This window comes from Theropithecus gelada, chromosome 3 (assembly GCF_003255815.1).
Source record: "Theropithecus gelada isolate Dixy chromosome 3, Tgel_1.0, whole genome shotgun sequence".
NCBI lineage: Eukaryota > Metazoa > Chordata > Mammalia > Primates > Cercopithecidae > Theropithecus > Theropithecus gelada.
The window spans coordinates 131842661-131853891 of record NC_037670.1 but is presented as its reverse complement, the minus strand read 5'-3'; the positions used below and the strand labels follow the sequence as shown (position 1 = coordinate 131853891).

Genomic DNA, 11231 nt, shown 5'->3' with positions numbered 1-11231 from the left:
ACTGTGCTTCATATGTATAGCAGGGATTTCCCCCGCTCCCCACTGTTTTATATAAGGACATTTTTTTTAAAAGGCTAAATTTGTGAGTGGTTGTATGTTGTTCTTAAATAGAATATGTGTAAATTAGTATTTTAAAAATGTGTATTCTATTCTGGTTTGTTGGTCACTTATGCCAAACATTAAAAAAAATGCAGGGAGGTGGGAGAACAGGAAAGATTTACATAGTAAAAAGTATATATTCTTTTTAAAGCCTTGATAATTGCATTTGAGAATATTTTAGTCATATATATGTTTTTGGTTGAGATTCTTTGTTCTACAAATAGAAACCCACTGCGTCTTTACTGTGAACCACATTGAATTTCAACTAGTTTGTTTGTATTCAAGTCATTTTCTCTGGGTATTCCAAATTGTTGTGAGCATCTCAAGGTGTTAAACATTGTCATGACTTCACTTCAGTATTCATTCATTTGGGTATTCATTCATTTCATTCATTCATTCATTCAAAATAATAATCAGATTGACCTAAGGTGATAATACCCTAAAATATTTTTTAAACATTTCATTGTAGTAGCTTAGTCTCAGGGTATAAAACTTTAATCAGTAATCATTGTATTACTTTTGGAGGTTACTACTTGGTCTTCACCTTTGATAACCCTTTTATTTGGTAAGTGTATACTGATCATTTGCTATAATGTTTTATTTCAGTTGGCTTATTCTATTTTTGACCTGGGCATATTTCTTAGTAGCTTGCTATTTCTTAAATATTACATGTAACTACATGCGAATGTTGTTAGTAAAATATTATTTTAAAGGATAAAGTAAGTTAGTTACATGTCTTTGTAAGTTATAAAGGCAAATCATTATAAGGTAGATACATTTTCAAAATGAAAATGGTACAAGTACTGAATATTTAAATTTAAATATTTAAATATTAAAATTTAGATTAAATTTAATATTAAAAATAAAATTAAAATATTTAAAATTAAATTTCTATTAATTTTAGTTACCTATTAATAAGTTTCTGTTTTTAATAGTGAGGATAAATTTCTTTTAGATTTGAGTAGATAAAACAGCTGGACTCTGTTGACAAAATAGAAGACATTACATGTGGCTAAACTGTTGGAATGTTAATTATCACCTATTTCCATTATTTTAGGAATATTTAGTGACCTTCATTTTTCAAAATGTGTACTGTTTTTTATTTGCAATTGGAACTGTTTTCTTATTATTTTGAAAAGCAATATGCATTTTTATAATCTTCCGCTGGTAGTGTTGAAGCTTTATAGGGGAATAGCTGACCAATGTGAGTTGTGAGTTGCATTTCTATAGAAGTTGAGAGTAATGTGGGGAAAATTTTGTTGTGAATTTCTAAAATCTTCTGCACAGCTTTGGGTGGCAAGGCTTTGGTAATACTAAAAATGAAAATGTTGTGCTGCTATTTGTGCATTTTGAAAGTTGGGGAAAAGTATCTTGCTAGAATGCCAGCCATTAATAAAGATAACTTACACACACACACACACACACACACACACCACACCACACACATTCATTTAAGCTTAAAACTAAGACCAGAGAAAACATGGCATCAGTGGAAATATGTGATGGGGATGAGGAGATTATTAACACAGCGGAGTGCTTTTCTGCCAGAGTTCAAGTAGTTGCTTATGTTTATCATCAGAATAATCCGCACGAAGTAGAAGAAACCAAGGTACAGAGAAATTTACTGACTTGAAAGGGTCTAGGTAAGTTAGCAGCAGAGTCAATGTTAAAACTGCAAACCATACTCTACTAGGCGGTTGGCCTTCTCTCTTTGGAAAATTATGAAGGTCTTGGGACTTGGAATTGGATAATCTAAATTTAGTTGCTATTTATTACCTGTATAACTTTTGGCAAGTGAAACTTCCTTTGGGTCAACTTTGATTCTTTTTGTTGAAGTATATTTTTGTGCTTTGTTTAACTATTTGTGAGACAGTGTTTTCAAATTATATTCAGATTATTTCTAAAAAACAAAATCTGGGGTTTCTGAGCCATAATGGTAGCTCAAGCATGGACAGTGCTCTTTATTTAGTGTACAAGTAACTTGTCTCCAAGGATAAATAAGATAATACAAACTTTTAAAAAATTGTGTACAATGCTTAGTATAATTTTATTTCCTTTATAAAAACCACAAATTGGTGATTATAAGGTATGCTGAAATCTTAACAAGGTAATTCCAACTTCCCCTGTTTTTAACAAATATGCAAATATCTCAACCACTGATTGAGAATCATTATATTATTTTCATGAAAAGAATTAATAACAGACCGGGTGCAGTGGCTCGCGCCTATAATCCTAGCATTTTGGGAGACTGAGGCAGGTGGATCACTTGAGATTAGGTGTTCGAGACCAATCTGGCCAACATGGTGAAACCCTGTCTCTTCAAAAAATACAAAAATTAGGCGTGGTGGCACAAGCTTGTAGTCTAGCTCCTCGGGAGGTTGAGGCATGAGAATCGCTTGAACCTGGGTGGCAGAGATTGCAGTGAGCTGAGATTGCACTGCTACCCTCCAGCCTGGGTAACATGGTGAGAGTAGGTCTCAAAAAAAAAAAAAAAAAAATTATATCAGATTGTCAATTTATGAAGATCCTTGTTTCCATAGTAACTCTCAAAATTGTACATTTAATATATTTTGTGCAATGAATATAACCTCTGTATACTAACCTAGGAGAACAGTTTGACTTCCTAATGATAGCTAAGCACTAGATACGATTCTAACCCCAAAATACAGCTTAATTAAAATCCTTTTTTAAAAGTCGTGCTTTTCTTTTTCATTATAAATATTTTAATTACATATCTGTTTTAATTCCTAAAAAATTCCTCCTATGGGGAGTCTCTGATATTTAATTTTATGTATTTGTCTTCTTAAATTTGGACAACCGTGACTATGACAGAGTAATTTATTGTATATTTATGTTGTACCATTAATATCAAATCGTTCTTACCCAGCTTGTGGCTAGTTCTGATGGCACAGTTTTGAAGATTCTCTGAGTTTGTAAATAACAACTCAGCTTTGTGAAATATTGGAATTCACCATAACTGAAAGTACTTTGAAACAATCTTAAGGTATCTATGTACAAACAATTTTTAATTGCTGAAAATCAGTTTTAAGCTGTATTGCGACAAGGGTCCTTTTTCAATGGATACTTAGCGTAGTGAACCTTGAACTCTCTCTGATACTGGAGCCCATAGAAAAAAGGGTTATTTTGCTTTAACACCAATTCAGAAATTTCATTTGGCTTCTCAACTTTGCATTTCTTTCACAACAAATATTTTATCAAAAAAATAGGAGTGGACCATCTGCTGAACTTCCATCAAGTGGGGAGTAGCCGAAGTCGTAGAGAATCAACAACATTGGTGATTCATTTTCTATATGAGAATAATTGAAAACTGATTATATTTGATAAAGCACATGCGTCAGAATTGCGTACACTTAACAGATAGAAAATCCACAAGCCATTCTTTCCCATCCTTCCCTACTTCACCTAAATTGGGCATTTACATTTTTTTTTCATTTTTATTTTTCACACTGTGTTTGTAAGTCATTTGCCAATATCACTTACATTATAAAAATAAATACATGACATTTCTTGCCATTTTTCCATCCATACCTACGCTTTGGATCCTGTGACTTTACTACAGTTTATCCTCCCTCTGTTGTACAACCGTTGGCATGTCTACTTTGGGGCTTTGTCCGAATTATTACCTTCATGTCCAGTTTTCTGGTTTACTGTTTTGACTGCTTACTATCCTTCTTTGCCTTCCTAAATATTATGGATTTTATTGATGTTTTTCTCTTATATTTTTATCGAAGAACTACACAAATAGCCATGTTTGTGCCCCATCACTCCATTGTTTTCTCTTTTCTGTTGCTTCCCTTTTTTCTTTGCATAATTCTCTTCCTCTGAGTTATGCAGAATCAAGTTAATTTTGTGTCCTGAGGCCAAGTCCATTGATCAACTAGATTACATATTTAACAAAGCTATGTCAAGTCCCCTCTTTTGTGCTGTTATGACTCTTATGCTCTGCTAGGGAACACAGCTGACTGTCTACAATCTAGTGCTTGATACTAGTTATTGATACTAGTTAGATACATATCATTTTTGTAAAAAGACTGCCATTCTTTATATATAGAGCCTGAGAATGGCAGAGTTTTACTGTAGGCTATAGTTCTACTATAGACTCAGTAACATCCACTGTACTACTTCAGTCATCCATTTGGGAAAATGAATGCATTTTAAGAGTTTAGTTAATAATTCCTAAAGACTGTAATCACTGGTGTCTTTCTGCCAGGTATATTCAGCAGTGTATCTTCAGTTACTGCTACCTTCTGATCTCTGTTTAGGGGTGCAATATCTATAAAAAGTCCTGTTGTTATTTTGATTGGTATTGCAGAGAATCTGTGGATCAGTTTGGAAAGAACTGACATCTTAACAGTATTGAGTCTTCTAACTTATAAACACAGTATCTCTGCTATTTTTAGGGCTTTTAAAATTTATTTTGTCAATATTTTGTAGTTCTTGGCCTACAGATCCTGCACATATTTTGTTAGATTTGTATTTAATTATTTCTTTAGTGCTATTGAAGTAGCACCTAATTTTAAACAAATCCAATTGTTTATTGCTAGTGTATGTAATTAGGATCATATTGAACTCATATCCTGCAACTTTACTAAATTCATATATTAGTCTTGCGAGTTTTTTTGTGTGAATTCTGTGGTATTTTCTATATAGACAATTAATGTTGTCTGCAAATAGAGATAGTTTACTTTTTCCTGAAACATGTGTGACTTACTTGTATTCTTGCCTTCTTGTACTGCCTCGGACCTCTGGTATTAGGTTGAAACCCCTGAATATCCCTGAACCTTCTTGCTGGATATGCTGAGAATGCAAAGCCCTAACAGAACTACCCTTTACCCCATCCATTTCTCAGGAAGGGGTTGTAGCTAGCAACCTTGAGGAATGAAGTAATGACTCCCTAGACAAATAGAATACAAGTGGACTTGCTTTTCTTTGTGATAAAAATGGCAACTTTCCCAAGCTCAGTGCTCTTCAGCTGTGAAAAAACCCATAGTACACAGAGGATCCACAGTCCCTTCACCAGGGACTTGGAGGGCAAGGTGAATTGTCACTGGTATCATGCTCATACTGCTTGCTGTATCATGGGTAATACAGTTCTTTGATTTGGACCCAGGCATCTTACATCTTATGTTAGCATCCATGAAACAGTAACAGGCTAGATTCACAGCTTATAAATAGGATAGAATCCTAGACCCTAAACAATTTTTGACATTTTTGGCTACAGGCATATGATGTTGACAGAGATAGGGTTTCCTGTAAAGACAGGGCTCTTGTGGGCTGATTTAGAGGATATGAGACCAGTAGCAAATGCTCTTGTTTAAGTGGTTGGGTAGTAGTACAGAGTAAGAGTCTCCTAACGACCTACCTGTTAATGAATTTTTTGAGGCTAAGCAGTGAGGGGTGGGATTAAATGAAACTGCTCAAATAGTGCCTTGATTATTGCTCACTCTCTAGGCCTGGAAGAGGAAAAACTATTATTATATCAACAAAACAGCAAGCCTCAGAGCCCTAAGGCAAAAGGCAGTATGGCTGTAGCTGCTGAATCAAGGGCTTCTGAGAGCTAACATAAAAGATATCAGCAATGAGGATGTGGAGCTTTGGGTAGACTAAGTATATTATAAGTTCATTTGTGGAGTCTGAGTGGGCAGCCACTTGCAATTGAATGTAAATGCAGTCTTGCTGACTGGTACGTAGCTGCTCTTTCACTTTGTGGACTCTCATTTTTCTCTCTCCACTCTATTCTAACTTCACCTGCTTAAGATAAAAGCCAAATACGGTAGGGAACCTCAGGGAGGGAGAGGAATTCAGATTTTTTTAGCTATGTTAAATAGAGATGCTCAATTCGCCATCCTACGTGGTCCCGTGGGGAAAAAGCACGGTAGATGTCAAGGTAGGCTGAAGGCTCTGAGGACTGCAGGGTGGAGTTCCAGCAGCATGCACAGGGCAAATTAGAGACCCCTAGGCCCAAGCACTTCCGGGAGCACAGCGTCACCCTGGAGTGAGAAACCAAAGCAGAAGAAAAGCCTTCCCACCACCACAGTCCTCTGCAGGGTAGATTCCCCCGCTACCTTGTCTTCCCCATGCTCCTGGTTAGGAAATAATGTAGTCTCCTGGCAGCTATGGCTGTAGTCCCTTTTGTGCATATGTTAAATTCCTTGGTCTGTGTTCCTACAGGGGGTAAAATACTCAAATTTTAAAAAGCTGAAATGTAGCTGGAGCCTCTGGGCCTATTCAGTGTACTATTGTTTTGGGTTCCTCTGCTAAATGTATAACTGGTATTGATAATTTTGTGTTCTTACCCTATGAATACTTACAGATTCAGGGGAGATTCTCCTATTCATGGGCTGCTGCATATAGAGAGGTGTTCCGCTGTCCGCTCCCTAGGTGATTCAGCAAAAATAGTGTATCATCCCAGGAGGGAAGAAAAGAAAATCACAACTTTGGTTAAAGGCTCCATGACTGCTGGAGAATTCAGACCATTTCCCAGTACAGCAGTGCCACCTGCCTGACCCAGCTACCAAGTGCACCTCTTTTGAAAAGGCAGATGCAGCTTTGAAAAGGGATGCAGCTGGCCTGGCCTTCAAATCATTTTGGCTTTCCATGAAGTACAACCTACCCCTTTTGGGGAAAAGCTTATTTCTCACTTTGCCTCCTGAAGCAAAGCAGTTGACTTATTATGCCGCTGGATTTAAGGAATTTCTTGTAAAAAACTGAGTCTGTTTCACTTATGGTTCAGCCCAATTAAAAACGGATGCAGTTGTTCAGGGTCGGTCCCAGGTACAGAAAAGTGAGTGGATTGCATCACTCCATTCTTATAGCTTTGACCAGTATGCCCCTTGATTAACCTTGTTATATTTTTACTGGCTCCTGGCCTGTTGCGATAGCCTAACCTTCAGGTCAGCTGTTAGAAGGCTGACAGATTAAAAACAACTTCTCTTTGGTACTGCGAACTGTGAAAACAAATTATAGCTGCCAGTCAGACAGTCTGGCTTACTCAAACCTGTACCTCCTAGATTGCCATCATTTCTGCCTGAATTCGTTATTGTATCAGATATGGTAAAAAATCCATCATAATAGTCTGGGCAATCATTGTGTCCTGGTTTTGGGGAATAGGGACTTCAATCGGTATCCCATCCCTGCTTCCATTTGTAGGATGAATTCCTTTTCCTCCTGCATGGCTACAATTTTTTTTTTTTTTTTTTTAGGCATTTTTCTTCTCCTAGTTCTAATGCATTTTCAACAGTGCTCAAAGCATAATGGGGTTGTTGCTCTTACCTCTGGGGTTTAAGGCTCCCCTCTAACCCCTTACTCACCATGTTAAAGATGGTAGAAAGGATCCAGCCTGGACTTCATGCTTTCCCTCAATGGCTTCATGCTTCCCCCAAGCCTGCACCACGACAAACGCTTTCTCAGGCCTTTCACCATACACTCAGTCTTTTTGTGTATGCCTGTGAACATCTGGTGAGATCTTTGCAAAAGTCCGTGAATGGATATGAATTCCTTTTGTGTCTGTAGATTCCCTGGCTTCTATATTTTCTTGCTAATACACAGTTTTGACTGAATTATTCTTACTGGTGTCCAATATTGTCTTCCCCAGGTACTCAAGTACTCATGTCCCATGTGTCCTGCCTTTCATTAGAATTTGGATTGGTTGGTTTCCCAGTAACCACAGCACTCTGATGAGTTCAAGAAGTTTCTGTTTGTAGATCATTTGTTTTTCCCTTGTTCTTTTTTGTAGTTACAATGTGAGCTATGTTGTATCCAGCTTTGTTCATCTCATGGAAGCTGAAGAATACCTTCTGGGATTTTAATTGATATCACAGTGAACCTGTCTATTCTGTTAGGGAACATTCACGTCTTTGTATTGAGTCCTCTGATCTTTAAACATGGTATATTTTTCAATTTATTTAGGTTGTCTTTAATTTCTCTCAGTAATATTTTGTAATTTTAAGTGTAGAGGTCTCACATATTTTGTTGGGTAGTGCTAGACTCATAACATTTTTGATACTATTATAAATAATATTTAAAAATTTTGATTTTGTTTATATAAAGAAATATTATTGAATTTTGAATGTTGAACTTAAGCCATATGATTTTGCCAAACTCATTTATTTATTCTTTTCTTAATTCCTTACGATTTCCTTCTTAGAGAATTATACTTGAATAAACAAAAGTTTATGTCATAGTTTTCAATCTTAAATCTGTTTTGGTCTTGCCTTATTGCCGTAGCCAAGACCACAAGTAATATTGAGTAGAAATGGTGAGAGCAGACATAATTGCTTTTTTCCGTGTCTTCAGGGGGAAAGTATTCAATCTTTCATTATTAGGTTTGATGCTAGGTGTAGGGTTTTTATGGATATCATTTTTCAGGTTGATAAAGTTTCCTTCTTAGTTTGTTGAGAATGTTTATCAGGAATGCATATTACATTATTTAAGATTTTTTCCATTTAATGAGAGCTCATATGGTTTTTCTCATTTAATCTAGTAACGTGATAAATTACGTGGATTTTTTTTAATGTTAAGCCAACCTTCCATTTTTGACATAAACCTATTTGATAGTACTACCTTTTTAGATATTGCATGATTGTATCGACAATTATTTTTTAAAAATCTTTTGCCTATATATTCATAAGGCCTATTGGTCTGTCATTTTCTTTTATTGTAATGTTTTGATCTGGTTTTGGAATCAGGGCAATGCTGGACTCAAATGAGTTGAAAGATGTTCTTTTTCTCTAATTTTGAAAATGTTTTTGTAAGATCAGAGTTAGTCCTTTCTTAAATGTTTAATAAAATTCCCTAGAGAAGACATTTGAACCAAGAGGTTTTATGTTGTTTAAAGTTTTAAATTACAAATTCAAATTATTTAATAGATAATAGATTCATATTTTCTATTTCTTCTGTGTCTGTTTTGATGATATATGTATCTTTTGAATAATCAGTTTACATTTAAAAGTTGCTAAATTTATTAACATCATCAACTTGTTTTTAATATTTCCTCATTGTATTTTAATTATCTGTAGGATCTGTACAGATATCTTCCCTTTCATTACTGATATTTGACAATTTGTGTCATCTTTTTTTTCTTTTTGAGTTTGCCTACAAGTTTACCAGTTTTTTCAATCTTCAGAAATAACTAGCTTTTGATTTCTTTGTTCTTAATGAACAATGTTGTTATGTTCTTTTTTTGTTTTATTGATTTCTACTCTTTAGTGTTTCCTTTCTTCTCTACTTTGGTAAACGTTTCTTTCATCAATTTTAATTTTTTTTCTGATACGTGGTTCAGTATTGTTTTACCAACATTCCACAACTTTGGATGTCTTATTTTATATCACTTAGTTCAGTATGCTTTCTAATTTTCCTGAGGTATCTCTTTGCTGTTATATGGGTTATTTCAAAGTATGTTGTGTTTTTTTTTCTTTTTGAGGCAGAGTTTTGCTCTCTCACCCAGGGTGGTACGATTACTGCTCACTGTAGCCTTGACCTCCTGGACTCAAGAGATTCTCCCACCTCACCGGTCCAAGTAGGTGGCATTACAGGCATGTGCTACCACGCCCAGCTAATTTTTGTATTTTTTGTAGAGACAGAGTCTACTGTGTTACCTGGGCTGGTCTTAAACTCCTGGACTCAAGCAATCCTCCCACCTCATCCTCCAACAGTGTTGGGATTACAGGCATGAGCCACCATGCTCAGACAAAAGTGTATTTTCTAATTTTTAAATACTTGGTGATTTTTCAAAGTTTTTTGTTATTGGTTGCTAATTCAATTTCATTATGGTCAGAGAACTTGATTTGTATGATTTCTGTTCTTTTAAATTTGTTTAGGTTAGTTTAATGGCTCAGTATGTAATCTATCTTGGTGATTGTGCTGTGTACTCTTGAAAATAATGTGCTTTCTCTCATTGTTCGGAGTAGTGTTCTATAAATGTCAAATAGGTCAAGTTAATGATAGTATTGTAAAATCTTCTCTAGCCTTACTGATGTTTTTACTGTTTTATTAACTTTTTTTTTTTTTTTTTTCTCCCTGAGCCAGTCTTGCTGCATCACCCAGGCAGGAGAACAGTGGTGCTATCACAGCTCACTGCAGCCTCAACCTCCTGGGCTCAGGCAGTCCTCCTGCCTCTGCCTCTCAGGTAGCTGGGACCACAGGTGTGTTCCACCGTACCTGGCCTTTTTTTTTTCTTCTTTCCAGTAGATATGGGAGTCTCCTTATGTTGCTCAGGCTGGTCTTAAACTGCTGGGCTCAAGGATCCTCCTGCCCTGGCCTCCATAGGTGCTGGAATTACAGTCGTGAGCCACCACACCTGGCCCTGTTCTATTAGCATTTAAAATAAAGATAAGTTAATTTTTTTTTTTACTGAAAAAAAGAGTTGTGAAATCCCCACCTATAATTGCGGATTTGTCAGTTTTAGTTTTTTGACTTCATCTGGTTTTTGTTTCATGTGTTTTTATCGGGTGCATGCACATTTAGGATTGCTATGAAATACATGGCTTTGTGCTCAATGATAATCCTTTTCTCCTATCAGTATAGCTATTCCAGGTTCATTCTATATAGTTTGCATCGTATATATAGATTATTTTTTAACCTTCACTTTCAACTTGTGTGTTTTTGAGGTTTATTTTCTGTTGATAGTAATGGTTTGTTTTTGCTTTTTAAATCCAATTTGATTTTTGTCTTTTAATTGGAGTACAGAGTATTTGTATTTAATCTACTTTTCATATGGTTCCTTGTTCATTTTTTCTCTTTCCTACCCTTTTTTGGATTTTTACAATTCCATTTTACCTTCTCTGCTGACTTATTAGCTGTATATATAAAATAATATAAATGTGTGTATATATGTATGTATAACTTATGTATATATAACATGCATATGATATATGCATGCTATATATACATAAATTATGCATATGATATATGCATGTTATATATGTATCTATTATATATGCATATATAAAAATATATTTTGCGTGTGTGTGTATATGTATTTTTTTTTAAGACAAAGTCTCACTCTGTTGCCCAGGCTGGAATGCCGTGGAACGATCTTTGCTCACTGCAGCTTTGACCTCCAAGGCTCAAGAGATCTTCCTGCCTCAGCCTGCTGAGTAGCTGGAACTACA

At 35.5% G+C, this 11231-nt stretch overlaps 1 protein-coding gene across 2 annotated transcripts in view; it reads left to right on the top strand.

Annotated features, from left to right (window-relative positions):
• COG5 (component of oligomeric golgi complex 5) overlaps positions 1-11231 on the top strand; it is a 365256-nt gene that overhangs the window by 94530 nt on the left and 259495 nt on the right. The window lies entirely within an intron of this gene.